General features: G+C 41.5%; 1 protein-coding gene across 8 annotated transcripts in view; it reads right to left on the bottom strand.

Annotated features, from left to right (window-relative positions):
• LOC134357816 (RNA-binding motif, single-stranded-interacting protein 3) overlaps nucleotides 1-17206 on the bottom strand; it is a 1318209-nt gene that overhangs the window by 1047249 nt on the left and 253754 nt on the right. The window lies entirely within an intron of this gene.

Genomic DNA, 17206 nt, shown 5'->3' with positions numbered 1-17206 from the left:
ATGACAGTGGTTATATTTCATTATGAGTTTGAGGAGATTTGGCATGTCACCAAAGACTCCAGCAAATTTCTACCGATGTACCGTAGAGATCATTCTGACTAGTTGCATCACCGTCTGGAGGCACCAATGCACAGGATTGGAAAAAGCCGCAGAGGTTTTTAAATTCACCCAGCTCCATCATGGGCACTAGTCTCCCTACATCTTCAAAAGGTGATTCCTCAAAAAAGATGGCATCCATCGCTAAGGAGCCTCAAAAAGGTGGCGTCCATCGCTAAGGAGCCTCAAAAAGGTGGCGTCCATCGCTAAGGAGCCTCAAAAAGATGGTGTCCATCGCTAAGGAGCCTCAAAAAGGTGGCATTCATTGCTATGGAACCTCACCATCCAGGACATGTCCTCTTCTCACTTCTACCATCAGGGAGGAGGTGCAAGAGCCTGAAGACATACACGCAGCCTTTTAGGAACAGCTTCTTCCCCTCCACTATCAGATTTCTCAATGACCCACGATCGCAACCTCACTATTCTACTCTCTTTTTGCACTAGTTATTTTTTATATTTCTTCCTTTAACTTACAGTAATTTTTATGTATTGCACAGTACTGTCTCCTCAGAACAACTTTCCTGACATATGTCAGTGATAGTAAACCTCATTCTAATTTCATCAAATAATTATTATAAACTATACTGTAATAGATTCTGTATTGGGAATATGTGTGTTATTTTAAATACATGCTTAGATCTCAACTTCTATTTTAAATTAACTTGTATATTTTATTAACTTGTTAATTTACAAGTTAACTGACTTGTAATAGAGTCCTGATGGAGGGACTTGGCCTGAAACGTCAACTGTTTATTCTGCTCATTGACGTCTATAAATTTGCTAATGATACAACTATTGCTGGCAGAATTTCAGATGGTGGTGAGAGGGCATACAGGAGTGAGCTAGATCAGCCAGCTGAATAGTGGTGCAGCAACAAGCTTACACTCAATGTCAGTAAGACCAAAGAACTGACTGTGGAATTTAGGAAGGAGAAGATGAGGGAGCACACACCAGTTCTCACAGAGAGATCAAAAGTTCAAGTTTCAAGTGAAATTTCAAGTTTCTGGGTGTCAATCTATCGATGCAGCTATAAAGAAGACACGACAGCAGCTATATTTCAGTGGGAGTTTGAGGAGATTTAGTATGTCACCTAAAACATTTGCAAGTTTCAACTGATGTACCATGGAGAGCATTCTAACTGATGCATCACCATCTGGTACGGACGCTGGAGTGGGGTGGGGAGCTACTGCACAAGATTGAAATAAGCTGCAGAGAGCTGTTTCTATTTTTGCTCTACTTATTTAATACATAAAAACTATATATATATAATTTTAGGCATCCGTTAGTCTTGTGAGACCATAAATATACATATATGTATATTTACTGTAATTCCATTTTTTGCTATTGTTATGTATTTCACAATATATGCCGGATGTTAGACCTAATTCTGGTGCAGCCTGACCTGTTGAGCGTGTGTGTGTGTGTGTGTGTGTGTGTGTGTGTGTGTTGTTCTGGATTTCTAGCATCTTCAGAATCTCTTGTGTTTATAACTTGTACATTTGACGTTTTTTCTTGTGGTCTGTGAAATGCTTACATTTGCTAAGTGAGAGCTTAATATTAAGGCTTTATCTGTCTGGTTGACTCTGAGAATACTTCAGTCCGATTGGCTCTTTGACGATATCATTAATGCTGGATTCCAGATAATGAAAGAATGCCTGGAAAAAGAGAACTCCATGCTACAGAGCTTTTATGGACCTCTCTGGGTGGCTTTCTCTGAGGTCTTTCTTTGCACTGGGCACAGACACGTGTCAGTAATTGCAAGATTGAGGCTATGCGTGTTTCATATTAACATAAAAGCCAAAAATATTGCAAAAACTGGAAACAAACAAAAGTTGCTGATGCTCTCAACCAATCAAGCAGAATCTGGAGACAGAGAAATTGAAATGAAGTTTGAGGTGAATAATACTTCATCCGAACTGGAAGATAATAAGGGGTAATGGGCTTTAACTATGTACACAGGGCAAGAAAGGAATGCAGGTCTGGGGCAAGAAAGGAATGCAGGCCTGGGGCAAAACCAAAAGGCATTCCCAATTGAAACCATCTGTAATTAGGCTAACTGTAAGGAGTTTGAATGTGCTTCCCGTGAGACCATGTGAGTTTCCTCCGGGTGCTCCAGTTTCTCCTCACAGGCCAAAGACATAACGGTTAGTAGGTTTATTGGTCATTGTAAATTATCCTGTGATTAGGCTGGGACTGAATCGGGGGATTGCTGGACAGTGCGGCTCAAAGGGCCAGAAGGGCCTATTTCATGCTGTATCTCAATAAATAAAAGAAAAGAAAAATAAACAAAAAGTTTAAAAACTCTGAGGAAAGTTAAGGTGGTAATAGGGCAGCACGTTAGCATAGTGGTTAGCACAATGCTTTACAGTACAGCTGACCCGAGTTAAATTCCGGCCGCTGCCTGTAACGAATTAGTACCTTCTCCCAGTCACTGTGTGGGTTTCTTCCAGGTGTTCCGTCTTCCTCGCACAGTCCAAAGACGTGCTGGTTGGCAGATTAATTGGTCATTGTAAATTGTCGTGTGAGTAGCCTAAGGTTAACCTGGAGGATTGTTGTGTGGCGTGGCTCAAAGGGCCAGAAGGGCCGAATGCATGCTGTGTCGCACTCTCAACTAATCAATCAATCAACCAATCATCAATAAATAAAGGTTAGAAAGCTTAAAAATCTGTGGAAAGTTAAAGAGACAATAGGTAAACCGAAGATGGGGAAAATGTCAGAATTCTTAAAACTGAGTAACGCACACAAAATGCTGGAGGAACTGAGCAGGTCAGGCAGCATCTCTGGAGGAGAATAAATGGTTAATGTTTCAGGTTGAGACTCATCATGAGGACTAGAGTAGTGATATTCATTTGAAGTTGCTGAAATCTGTCTTACCTGGAAGACTTAAGGTTTCTGACAAATGCTTTGGTGATGTTTTGTTTAGTTATCATTAAGCTTTTTTGGAAAAGGATAGCGTGCAGCAGAGTAGCGCAGAGAAATATCAAAACAAACTACTGCTAGCTCAGGGACCAAACAAAGATGATCAGCAAAGCCGAATACAAATCAGACAAGCCAGTCAGTGCTAGGACGAATAACCTGAAACACTGAATTCCACCGCAGGGCTGGAATTTAAACTTAGTTAATTAAATAAAAATATAACAGAGATACATCACTTCCAGTAAGTGTGGCACATAATCACAGTGGTCACTGTAAAATTATTAAAGAGCCAGTGACCCAGGTTCAGTTCCATTGCTATTGTAAGCAGTTTGTACGTTCCCCCTGTGACCGTGTGGATTTCTTCTGGCTCCCTGCCACATTCTAAAGACATACAGGTTGATAGATTAATTGGTGACATGGATGTAATTGAATGCCCTGGGCTCTTTGGGCCAGAAAGATCGGTTACTGTGCTGCATCTCGAAATAAAATAAATTAATAAAAATGTGAAATGCTGATATTAATAATGACACCCATGGAACAATCAGATTGGTATAAAAACTCATCTGGTGGACTGTCATTAAGGGAAGGAAATTAGCTAACCTTCTCTGGTCTGGCCTTCTCATTGATAGTAGAGAAGACAGTTAATGCAGGTTTTCCCCACACCCAAGGTGCACACAAATGCACCACAAAAATCAATCAATCTGCGTTTTTAATTTTCTGAAAGCGAGTGGTCTCCATGTAGAGGAAGATGCTAAGGAAAGAAATGCAGATGATGAAATGGTTAGCAGAATCCTTTACAACTCCTCCCTTGGAGGGTCAGACACCCTGAGCCAATAGGCTGGTCCTGGACTTATTTCCATCTGGCATAATTTACATATTATTATTTAATTATTTATGGTTTTATATTGCTATATTTATACTCTATTCTTAGTTGGTGCAACTGTAACGAAAACTAAATTTCCCTCAGGATCAATAAAGTATGTCTATCTATCTATCTATAAGTTTTGCTATGGAACTTGCATGGGTCCTGTCTCTGTACAGGATGCATAGTACATCCTTTAGTCCAGTCCAGCTTAGGTCACCTTTCACACTGTAAAACCCTGGTAAATGAATTGGTCACACTTCCTACAAAAACTGCTCTCCAGCCAGCTGAGTGTTTTGGCAATTTGTTTTCTTCTACATGTAACATGCTGTAAGGTTTCACTGATAGTGTAATGGTTTCTCTGTGGCAGCAATGTTTGGGTTATGACTAGAGATAACCGGGTTTGGAATGCTGTTGTACTTTCTTGTGAGTCTGGAAGAGATATTTTCGCGGTCTTTGGTCGGCGAGAGCAGAAGAAGGAAGACGCGTGTGGAGGGAGCTGGAAGACCACCAGACGGAGTGGACCGGGAATGAGGGTCCGAAGGTCGGCGATGCTCGGAGGAAGTCAATGGTTGATGAATGGCCGTTTTTGTGAGCTCCAACGTGCACTTTTGACTTTTCTCTTAAAATGGGTCCTTTTTCTTTTTATTTTCTTTATTAACCCTATATTCAGATTAAATTTATAAAGTTCAATCAGTTAATTGCATATGGTGTACTGTCTGATATTTTGTGGTGCGGATTTGTAACTGGGCAACACGTCACGCTGTGGATTTGTAACTGGGCAACATGTCACGCAGCATCCACACGAATGAGATTTCTCAGTTTGGCGGGGCCGCAGGCTGTCTTCCCCTAAGTGAATACGTGCTGGCCGAGCCTGAGGGTTATGTACAACTTCCCAGCCCAGAAATGGCTTATACAAGGAGGCATAACTTTAAGGTGTTGGGGCGAAGGCATAGGAAGAATATCAGAAGCAGGTATTTTACTCAGAGAGTGGTGGATGTGTGGAACATGCTGCCATGGGAGGTGACAGACGCAGATACATTAGGGACATTTAAGAGACTCTTAAATAGGCACATGAATGCAAGATAAATGGAGGGATTTGTGGAAGGGAAGGGTTAGGTTGACCTTGGAGTAGGCTAAAGTGTTGGAACAACACTGTGGGCTGAAGAGCCTCTATTGTGCTGTAATGTTCTATGTTCAAATGAAGATTCCCTTCTACCATGGTTGTTAACATCTTGATCATTTCCTGCTTTATGATTTCCGGCCAGTCACCTTATGTACAGACACTCCTGTGCCTAGCATCACTTTACGGACATAAAATCAATCTATGTGTATAAGCTATCTTACTGCATGTATTTATATTTATAGTGTTTTTCAATTATTGCATTCTTTATCTTTCTGGGCTTTTTTGTGCTGCATCGGATCTCCAGTGATAATTATTTCATTCTCTTTTACACTTGTGTACTGGAAATGATATTAAACAATCTTGAATTCTTGATCTTGAATTTACCCAGAAAGGTTGTAATACTGGGGGGATGGGGTTGGTGGTGGTGTCAGAAATGTGTCTCTTTCTCCAATATCAATACAGCTCTTATTCATGAAAAAAAATGCCAAACTTGGAAGACAATCCAGAAGCACAGCACAATCCACAGCAAGTGGTTTCTACAGAAAATTATTGGAACTCTAAAGTATTCCAATGAAATGAGTAAAATGTATTCACAATCAAGCTTTAACATAAAAGTTCATTAAACCTTAGTTGGAGCAATTTGTTCACTACAAGCTACTGCCTGTGAAGACCAATAAAACAGTATTCACCTCTGATCTTGCAAATGATCTGCCTGAAAACTGGAATGCGTAACTACAACCACAATGAATATACATGACCTGCTGGAAAATATGTTCCTTTTGCTTTCTCCCAGGCTTATTTTGTTTATCGATATTAAATATAATATGCCTTGATCATATCCAGGAGACTTTGAGACTTTACCGTGCCCATGGTCTGTTCTTATCAAATTATGGTATTGCTTTGCACTGTTGTAACTATATGTTATAATTATGTGGTTTTTGTCAGTTTTTCAGTCTTGGTTTGTCATGTGTTTCTGTGATATCATTCTGGAAAAACATTGTATTATTTCTTAATGCATGCATTACTAAATGACAATAAAAGAGGGCTGTGTGTCCTCATAATGTAATGTAATCTAATATTTTTTAATTGTAACTTGTAGTGTTTGATTTTTTTTATTATTATGCATTACATTGTACTGCTGTTGCAAGACAACAAATTTCAGGACATTTGCCAGTGATAGTAAACCTGATTCTGATTCTGATTCCGTACTGTGCTCTTTACTCAGTATGGGAATCATTTATCATAACAATGGAAGAATCATCTGCTGTGCCAATACGAAAATCTGCCAACGTATTTATTTATTTGTATAGAAATGTATCTGAGAGTTTACAGTTTGCATTGTATGTTGTAAAAAACTGGGATGAAATAGCTGTTGAAGTAATCTTGCACATGACTAAAATGAGTAGTATATTGACTTAAATTGATCTGCACGCAAACCCTTGATGATTCAGTATCATACATTCATTAACTTGAATCTCCATTGGAAAGCTTAGCTAGCAGTCAAAGACGTACGGATTTCATCATTTTGAGCTTTTGCAGCTGTCAGACAGTTTATTTTAGAGAGTAAATACACAATGGGGAGTGCATATTTCATGATTAGTTCAAATTAACTTACAGTGTTCGTTTTATCTTTCCCGTAAGGAAGATCTCTTTAGAGTTTAAAACGCTTATGGAATGGAGTTTGATTCATTAAGCTTCCTAAGCAATCAGAAGACATGAAAAGTTGAGCAGCAATATCAGTCTGCTTTCACATACTCAGTGATACAAACATTTGTTTATCACAGCACATACAACATAATGCAATCTAAAGTGTATTTCCTTAAGTTATTAATAAAATAACATAATTTTCCCAAAATGAATGAACTGATATATTTTAAAGGTGGCAGGGTGGAGATACGTCTCTACCAAAGGAGGTGTAAGACACTCCTTCTCTCCACTAGCCTACAGGTCACCTTTGGGCAAGGTATAGCACCTGCTTAGCCCCCTAATCAGGGTCACGAGAAGCCATGGGAGCAAGTGGTGGATGATTGTATGGACAGCCGGTGCATATCACAAGTTAGGTTCAATAGGTTCGATGTAATGTCAGAGAAATGTATACAATATACATCTGGAAATTCTTTTGGATGTCCTGGTTATGTGACCACTGACGCCAAGTGGACAACTTCTGAAGGCCATTGATAATGGCTGGGGTCACCTGTCTTGCAGAGACAATGCCCAGAAGGCGGCAATGGCAATACACACAAAACGCTGGAGAAAGTCAGAAGACCGGACAGCGTCTACAGAAAAGAGTAAACAGTCGACATTTTGACCCGAGACCCTTCCTCAGAACTGGTAATCCACTTCTGTAGAAAAATTTGCCAAGAACAATCACAGTCATGGAATGACAATGATCGGCTATGTCATATGACCTGGCATATACCAAACGAACGACTTATTTTAAAGTACAATGTTTCATAGAACACTACAGCAGAGTACAGGCCCTTTGGCCTACAACGTTTTACGACCTCTTACTCTAAGATCAATCTAACTCTTCCCATTTACATACCCATTCATTTTTCTACCATCCATTTTGTTTGTACCACGACCCCTGGTAGGGTGTTCTATGTACTCACCACTCTCTGTGTAAAGAACGTCCCTCTGACTTCCCCCTTATACTTCCTCAAATCACCTTAACATTATTTACCTTGGTATTAGCCATTTCCACACTGGGAGAAAGTCTCTGGCTGTCCAATTATAAATAGTGATAACACTGCAACTGGACTGACAGAAGGGGAATGAGTAATAAAGTATAGCTGTCCATCGTTCACAGAAACTGATAGATTTTAATTTGTACATACTGTATTAAATTTGTTATATTTTGTTAGACACTATCCAAATGTTTAAAGATTCAAAGTACATTTTAATATTGAAGTTTATTATCCAATGTCTTCAGAGGGAAGAAGATGCTACTGCATCTGACTGAACAGTTTTTTTTTCTGGGTAGGTTTTTAAAGAATCTTTAAACAGATTCTTTTCCAGATAAATTTGCTTGTGCAGAACGTGGGGTCCACAGACAGCTTGATTAATGATGTTGGTGCATGGCATAAAAAAGCCTGGGAACCCCTGGTGTAGAGTAAAGAGTTTGCTAAGCCCAGATAGACCCTATTCCCAAATCAGTGTCATCACTAGACAGGTCAATTTCAAAGTTCATCCCATAATTTATTTCAATGATACACCTAAGATGCTGAACAAATACTTGCACAACACCTAAATTATTCAAAACCTGTACTGATATTGAAGTTGCAAGATTCCATGGTCACACATTGTAATCAGTCGTTGTTTATGTATCTGTCAGTCTTTGTTTATGAGTAGTTTCTCATAAATTCTATAGTATTTCTTTATTTCCCTGTAACTGCTGCAAGGAAATAAATCTCAGGGTTGTATATGGTGACATAAACTTTGATAATAACTTTACCTTGTCTTTGAATAAGGATTATATCTCAAACTTTTGCCAAGTGATTTAAATGGCATCAACAAATAACATGATCTGAACATTCTATAGTGTTTTAAAATTAATGAAGAACATCTGTATTATAGTCACAAATAGAATATTTTATTTGATTTAGCAATACAGCACAGAATAGGCCCTTGCATCCCTTTGAGCCATGCCACCTGGGCAATCTCAAACAAATCCGATTAACACTAATCGGATGAGGGCATGACTTAAGGGTTGAAGGGCACCCATTCACAACAGAGGTACGAAGAAATTTTTTCGGCCAGAGGGTGGTGAATCTGTGGAATTTGTTGCCACGGGCAGCAGTGGAGGCCAAATCATTGGGTGTATTTAAGGCAGAGATTGATAGGTATCTGAGTAGCCAGGGCATCAGAGGTTATGGTGAGAAGGCGGGGCAGTGGGACTAAATGGGAGAATGGATCAGCTCATGATAAAATGGCGGAGCAGACTCGATGGGCCGAATGGCCGGCTTCTGCTCCTTTGTCTTATGGTCTAATCTAATCACGGGATAATTTACAATGACCAATTTACTGACTGTGGAAGGAAACCGGAGCACCCGGAGAAAACCCATGCATTCCACAGGGAGGATGTACAGAGGCTCCTAATAGAACAGCACCAGAATTGAACTCCAAACTCCAGAACACCCCGAGCTATAATAGCATCATGCTAATTGCTATGCTGCCATGTTGAGTGTTAAATATGCAGATGCCATCCGTGCACAGCAAAATTCCACAAACGAGGAAAAAATTAATTAGATACATTTTTTTTAAATTGAGAAGGACAAATATTGGCCATGTTGTAACGTAGATGAAATCACTGGAGAGACAGAGTCACTGGTAGATACAAATCAGCTTCTTTATTCAACACAACAAGCAGGCATCATACAGACGGAGACGCTTTCTGCAGAAGGGTCTGCTAGTTAAGTGCGGGCTCGATATTTATATGCTAAACACAAAGGCAATCACTACTTAAAAAGTTACAGACAATGCATAGACAATGCTCCCCTTTGAAGTTACATACAAAATATCACACTATCCTTTCCTTCCGACGCCAACATGTCTGTGTTGGTATCCACAGCCTTTAGTTCAATCCACAATACATTTATTTGGCATTTTACGTGCTAACATAGAAGACAATTAATATTTATAATGTATAGATAATACTGTCTTCAAAACTACAGCATCAGGCACCAGAAGCATCTGGTATTTACACCTTTTAGGAAGCCCACTGTGGTGGACTCAATCCACAGTCCTTTGTCAAACAGTTAAAATAGAAGTCTGGTGGCCAAACTCATTTAAGTGTAAACAAATCATCTACCCAAAAAAATCCACTCTAACAGGTCAAAGCACCAAAGCAGCAAGGAAAATGTTCCATCTCTTCCTTAACCAGGAACAATGAAGGAATCACGATCTTCTAAATCTATTTCAGATGTTATTCAAGGCAACCTTCTGATTCAGGACCAAGAGCTGAGGCTGACAAATGGCATTAAATTTGCAAGAAACGCGGTTTGTTAAGCTGGAATCGGTTTTACAACCAAAGGAGAATGAAAAAATACAAAAAGAACTTGGCTACTTTTCTGCTCTCAATTTAAGTACATGTTCTCCAGATATGAAAAGAGAAAGATTGTTGTGAGTGATGGACGTTGTGCATTGAATAACATCTGTCCAGTGTTGCATTTGCAGAACTATTCAAGTGAGATCACTGTTTTTTTATGTTTCCTTTTAAGAAATGCATGCTTCTGCTGACTCCCTGCTTCCTCAACACTACCTGCCCATCCACCTATCTTTCTACTGTCTGCAAAGCTGGCCACAATGATCCCATGGTATCACAGGATAGAAGACTGGCTGACTGGAAGGAAGCAAAGATTCGGAATAAAGGTAGCCTTCTCTGGTTGGCTGCTGTTAACTGGTGGCGTTCCTCAGGGGTTGGTGTTGGGACCGATTCTTTATATGTGATGTGTCAATGATTTAGATGACAGAATTGGTGGTCTTGTACTTAGCTTTGCAGACAATATAAAGATAAATGGATGGGGAGGTAGTGTTGAGGAAGCAAGGAGTCTGCAAAAGCATGAATTTCTTAAACGGAAGCATTAAAAAGAAATGATCTCACATGAATACTAATTGAGAATGTATCAGCCTCTGCTTTAAATATATATATTATCTTGGCCTCCACAACAAATACCACAGTTACACCCGCCACTGGCTAAAGCAATTCCTCCTCATCTCTGTTCTAATGCAGCCCAGTTCCTCATGGGTAAAGCTCTCCCCACCATAGAGCACATCTACACAATGCATTGGTGCAAGAAAACAGCAGCATTCATTAAAGACCCCTGGCACTTCAGGCCATACTCTCCTCTCACTGCTGCCATCAGGAAGAAGGTACAGGAGCCTCAGGACCCACTCGACCTAGATCATGAACAGTTATTACCCCTCAACCATCAGGCTCTTGAATCAAAGGTTCACTCAACTTCACTTGCCCCATCACTGAAATGTTCCCACAATCTACAGGCTCACCTTCAAAGACTACAATGCATTTTCTTGATATATATCGTTTAGTTATTGTTATTATTTTTTTCCATTTTGGATTTGCACAGTTTGTTGTCTTTTGCACACTGGCTGTTGTCCATCCGATTAGGGCGGACTTTCATTGATAATATTGTGTTTCTTGTATTTACTGTGTATGCCCACAAGAAAACAAATCTCAGGGTTGTATATGATGACATATAAGTACCTGGATAATAAATTTGCTTTGAACTTTGATGAAAACCAGGTTAATATATTCAAGAAAATATGATTTGAGGAGCTTACTTTGAACTACGGAAGATAAAATGCTCAACAATTTGTCAAATGCTTACGTACAGCAGCAGTAAGAAACATTAAAAAGCATGTTTAACAGAATACAGGAAAAGCATCATCTGCTAAAAATAACAAACTGGATGTTGGTGGGACTCCATGGATAAATAAAGGGAGAATTGAGACTAAGAGAAGAGGCGCTCATGAAATATGTTGACAGCAGAGGATACATGATAAATAGAAAATTCACAGGGATTAGGACAGAAGTTAAGAAGGAAACAAACAAGAGGCACTGTGAAATTACCAAAGCGCATTAATTCAAGTATTTTACAGAGATATTAATGAAATAAAAGAGTAAGATAACAACAGAACGAATTAAAGATCACCACCATCATCATTATGTGCTGTGTCAAGAGCTCTAATGCACAAAACTGCAAGAAGACAACAGACACAACCTGCTCCACCATGAGGTCAACCCTTCCCCCTACTGAGGTCATACTTAAGATTATAAAACCATAATATATAGGATTAGAAGTAGGCCATTTGGCCCATTGAGTCTGATCCACCATTTCATCATGGCTGATCCGTTTCCCTCTCAGCCCCAGTTTCCTGCCTTGTCCAGTAGGCAGTGACAATATTCTCCAGTACTGACTCCTTCAATAGGCAGTGCATCAAGAAGTGGTATCTATAATTGAGGAGCTTTGAAATCCATAACATGACTTCTTCTCATTATTACCATCAGGGAGGAGGTACAGGAGCCTGAAGAGACACATTCAGTGATTTAGGAGCAGCTTCTTGAATGGTCCATGAACACTACCTCAGATTTCCTCTTTTTCACAATATCAGTTTCAAAAATCTGACTTCTAAATACTGATAAGGGGATCAGAATCAAAATCAGGATTGTTATCACTGTCTCATAAGACATGAAATTTGTTATTTCTCTCAGTATGGAGCAAAGATATAAATTCATTATAAACTCATCATTATCATTATGTAAACAACAGGAATTCTGCAGATGCTGGAAATTCAAGCAACACACATCAAAGTTGCTGGTGAACGCAGCAGGCCAGGCAGCATCTATAGGAAGAGGCGCAGTCGACGTTTCAGGCCGAGACCCTTCGTCAGGACTAACTGAAGGAAGAGTGAGTAAGGGATTTGAAAGCTGGAGGGGGAGGGGGAGATGCAAAATGATAGGAGAAGACAGGAGGGGGAGGGATAGGGCCGAGAGCTGGACAGGTGATAGGCAGAAGGGGATACGAGAGGATCATGGGACAGGAGGTCCGGGAAGAAAGACGGGGGGGGGGGTGACCCAGAGGATGGGCAAGAGGTATATTCAGAGGGACAGAGGGAGAAAAAGGAGAGTGAGCGAAAGAATGTGTGCATAAAAAAGAGTAACAGATGGGGTACGAGGGGGAGGTGGGGACTAGCGGAAGTTAGAGAAGTCAATGTTCATGCCATCAGGTTGGAGGCTACCCAGACAGAATATAAGGTGTTGTTCCTCCAACCTGAGTGTGGCTTCATCTTTACAGTAGAGGAGGCCGTGGATAGACATGTCAGAATGGGAATGGGATGTGGAATTAAAATGTGTGGCCACTGGGAGATCCTGCTTTCTCTGGCGGACAGAGCGTAGATGTTCAGCAAAGCGGTCTCCCAGTCTGCGTCGGGTCTCACCAATATATAAAAGGCCACATCGGGAGCACCGGACGCAGTATATCACCCCAGTCGACTCACAGGTGAAGTGATGCCTCACCTGGAAGGACTGTTTGGGGCCCTGAATGGTGGTAAGGGAGGAAGTGTAAGGGCATGTGTAGCACTTGTTCCGCTTACACGGATAAGTGCCAGGAGGGAGTTCGGTGGGGAGGGATGGGGGGCACGAATGGACAAGGGAGTTGTGTAGGGAGCGATCCCTGCGGAATGCAGAGAGAGGGGGGAGGGAAAGATGTGCTTAGTGGTGGGATCCCGTTGGAGGTGGCGGAAGTTACGGAGAATAATATGTTGGACCCGGAGGCTGGTGGGGTGGTAGGTGAGGACCAGGGGAACCCTATTCCTAGTGGGGTGGTGGGAGGATGGAGTGAGAGCAGATGTACGTGAAATGGGGGAGATGCGTTTAAGAGCAGAGTTGATAGTGGAGGAAGGGAAGCCCCTTTCTTTAAAAAATGAAGACATCTCCCTCGTCCTAGAATGAAAAGCCTCATCCTGAGAGCAGATGTGGCGGAGACGGAGGAATTGCGAGAAGGGGATGGCGTTTTTGCAAGAGACAGGGTGAGAGGAGGAATAGTCCAGATAGCTGTGAGAGTCAGTAGGCTTGTAGTAGACATCAGTGGATAAGCTGTCTCCAGAGACAGAGACAGAAAGATCTAGAAAGGGGAGGGAGGTGTCGGAAATGGACCAGGTAAACTTGAGGGCAGGGTGAAAGTTGGAGGCAAAGTTAATAAAGTCAACGAGTTCTGCATGCGTGCAGGAAGCAGCGCCAATGCAGTCGTCGATGTAGCGAAGGAAAAGTGGGGGACAGATACCAGAATAGGCACGGAACATAGATTGTTCCACAAACCCAACAAAAAGGCAGGCATAGCTAGGACCCATACGGGTGCCCATAGCTACACCTTTAGTTTGGAGGAAATGGGAGGAGCAAAAGGAGAAATTATTAAGAGTAAGGACTAATTCTGCTAGACGGAGCAGAGTGGTGGTAGAGGGGAACTGATTAGGTCTGGAATCCAAAAAGAAGCGTAGAGATTTGAGACCTTCCTGATGGGGGATGGAAGTATATAGGGACTGGACATCCATGGTGAAAATAAAGCGGTGGGGGCCAGGGAACTTAAAATCATCGAAAAGTTTAAGAGCGTGAGAAGTGTCACGAACATGTCGTATGATGTGGATGATCACAGTCCCATAACTATGACCGTTCTTGGCAAATTTTTCCACAGAAGTGGTTTGCCATTGCCTTCTTCTGGGCAGTGTCTCTACAAGACAGTTTGCCCCAGGCATGATCGATACTCTTCAGAGATTATCTGCCTGGCGTCAGTGGTTGCATAACCAGTACGTGACATCCACCAGCTGCTTAAAGGACCATCTCCCATGGCTTCACATGACCCTGATCGGTGGGAGCTAAGCAGGGGCTACACCTTGCCCAAGGGTAACCTGCAGACTAGCGGAATGAAGGAGTGCCTTACAGCTCTTTTGGTATAGACATATCTCCATCCCATTAAGGACAGACAGAGTAAAAATACAAGTATTGTTAAAGAGATGGCACTTAAAATAGAAGAAGGGTCTGTATTGATGAATCAAACTCAAGCGGAGAATAAACTCATGATCTGGATGAACTGGATCTCTATTTAATGGTTGGTAGGGGCATCACTACATGTGCATCATAGATAAAGGCATAGCACCAACGGACTGAAGAGTAACTATTGCAATACATACGTAAAGCCCTGGTTCACATCTCTACTGTTATGCTGTAGGTATTTCATTTAGTAGTTCTGTAAGAGCAGTCTGTTGTGCTTTCAGCCTGTTTGGATTATTGCTGAAGATAAGGGATGATGAAGAATGTGTGTCATCCAATTAGGCTGGTGGAACCGGGGGAGGTTTTTGGTGAGGGACACTAAGCTTGGTCTTGGGCTGGTCTTCGTTTTGTGGGCGATGAAGAAAGAAGACGCTGGAGAGAACTGGTCGTAGGATTCAACCCAGTGCAGGACTGTGATTCGAAGGAGCCAGGTGCTGAGATCGACCAAGGATCGGTGAATACCGGTGAAGTGTTGAGCTCCGACATGTGCACAGTTGACTGGTTAAATAAAATGGGCCCTTTTCTTTTTGTGTTTCTTTACTAACCCTTTAGTTAAGTTAAGATTCAATGGCTCTTCACACAGCCTTAGACCACCTGGACAACACCTATGTCGGGATGCTGTTCTTTGACTATAGCTCAGCATTTAACACCATCATTCCCACAATCCTGATTGGGAAGTTACAGAACCTGGGTTTCTGCACCTCCCTCTGCAATTGGATCCTCGACTTCCTAACTGGAAGACCACAATCTGTGTGGATTGGTGATAACATATCCTCTTCGTTGACGATCAACACTGGTGCACCTTAGTGGTATGTGCTTAGACCACTCCTCTACTCTCTCTATACCCATGACTGTGAGGCTAGGCATAGCTCAAATACTATCTATAAATTTGCTGATGGTACAACCATTGTTGGTAGAATCTCAGATGGAGACGAGAGGGTGTACAGGAGCAAGATATACAAACTAGCAGAGTGGTGACGCGCAACAACCTGGCACTCAACGTCAGTAAGACGAAAGAGCCGATTGTGGACTTCAGGAAGGGTAAGATAAAGGAACACATACCAATCCTCATAGAGGGATCAGAAGTGGAGAGAGTGAGCAGTTTCAAGTTCCTAGGTGTTAAGATCTCTGAGGATCTAACCTGGTCCCAACATATTGAAGCAGCAAAAAAGAAGGCAAGAAAGTGACTATACTTCATTAGGACTTTGAAAACATTTATTATGTCAGCAAAAGCACTCAAAATCTTCTAAAGATGTACCATGGAAAGCGCTCTGACAGGCTGTATCACTGTCTGGTATGGTGGCGGGCGCGGAATGCTACTGCACAGGACTGAAAGAAGCTGCAGAGAATCGTAAATGTAGTTGGCTCTATCTCGGGTACTAGCCTACAAAGTACCCAGGACATCTTCAGGGGACGGTGTCACACAAAGGCAGCGTCCATTATTAAGGACCCTCAGCACCCAGGGCATGTCCTTTTCTCACTGTTACCATCAGGTAGGAGGTACAGAAGCCTGAAGGCACGCACTCAGCGATTCAGGAACAGCTTCTTCCCCTCTGCCATCTGATTCCTAAATGGACATTGAACCCGTGAACACGACCTCACTCTTCTAATATATATTATTCCCGTTTTTGCACGATTTTTAATCTATTCAATAGATGTATGCTGTAATTGATTGATTGATTTTTCTTCTATATTATGCATTGAATCGAACTGCTGCTGCTAAGTTAACAAACTTCATGACACATGCCGGTGATAATAAACCTGATACTGATTCTGATTCTAAATCTAATTCCTGTAATCACATGAAGGGTACATCGTATGCAGGGTACTGACTGTTATTTTGTGGCACTAATTTGTAACAGGGTAGCAAATGACACAGCATCCACACAGACCAGGGTCTGGGATGGGAGAGCCAGCTCAATCTCACGGGTTTCGTGGGTCCGGAGTGTGTCTTCCCTGGACTTATCCAGGCAAGGAAACCAGTGGAGTTTCAAGTATATTTAAGCGGAGTGATCGGTGTGATAGAGCATGTCCAGGCAATTATCGGGCAGTCTGCTGAATATTAGCAGTGAGAAAAATAAAGGAATCTGTACTTTAAATCAAGAATAAAAATGTCCAAATAAAATTGAAAACAGTGAATAGAGAGCTTGAATTTCAGTAGGGAAAAGTGAACTTGCAGTTGAATACTGGCCACATTGCCTGTTCAGGGAGTTTAACGTTGTGTTCATTATCACTGCCTGCATCCCCTGAGTGCTAAACCAAGGAGACTCTGGGAGAGTTTTACCATATCATCAGCTCTCTCCAAGACATACATCCAGATATCTCTTCATAATTGCAGGAGACTTCAATCATGTTATTCACTGTGCATTTTTTTTCTGTTTTTGTTTTATTCTTTATGCTTTTTTACGGCACATCAGATCCGGAGTGACAATCATTTTGTTCTCCTTTATACTCGTGTACTGAAGAATGTCAACCAAACAATCTGAGAATAAGAGCATATGACCATTAGATATAGGAGCAGAACTAGACCATTCGGCCCATCTAGTTTGCTCTGCCATTTCATCATGGCTGATCCAGCTTTCCTTTCAGCCCCAGTCTCCTGCCTTCTCCCCATATCCCTTCATATCCTGTCAAGCTCTAC

Source organism: Mobula hypostoma, chromosome 17 (genome assembly GCF_963921235.1).
Source record: "Mobula hypostoma chromosome 17, sMobHyp1.1, whole genome shotgun sequence".
NCBI classification, from domain to species: Eukaryota; Metazoa; Chordata; class Chondrichthyes; order Myliobatiformes; family Myliobatidae; genus Mobula; species Mobula hypostoma.
This window is presented reverse-complemented; position numbering and strand designations above follow the sequence as displayed.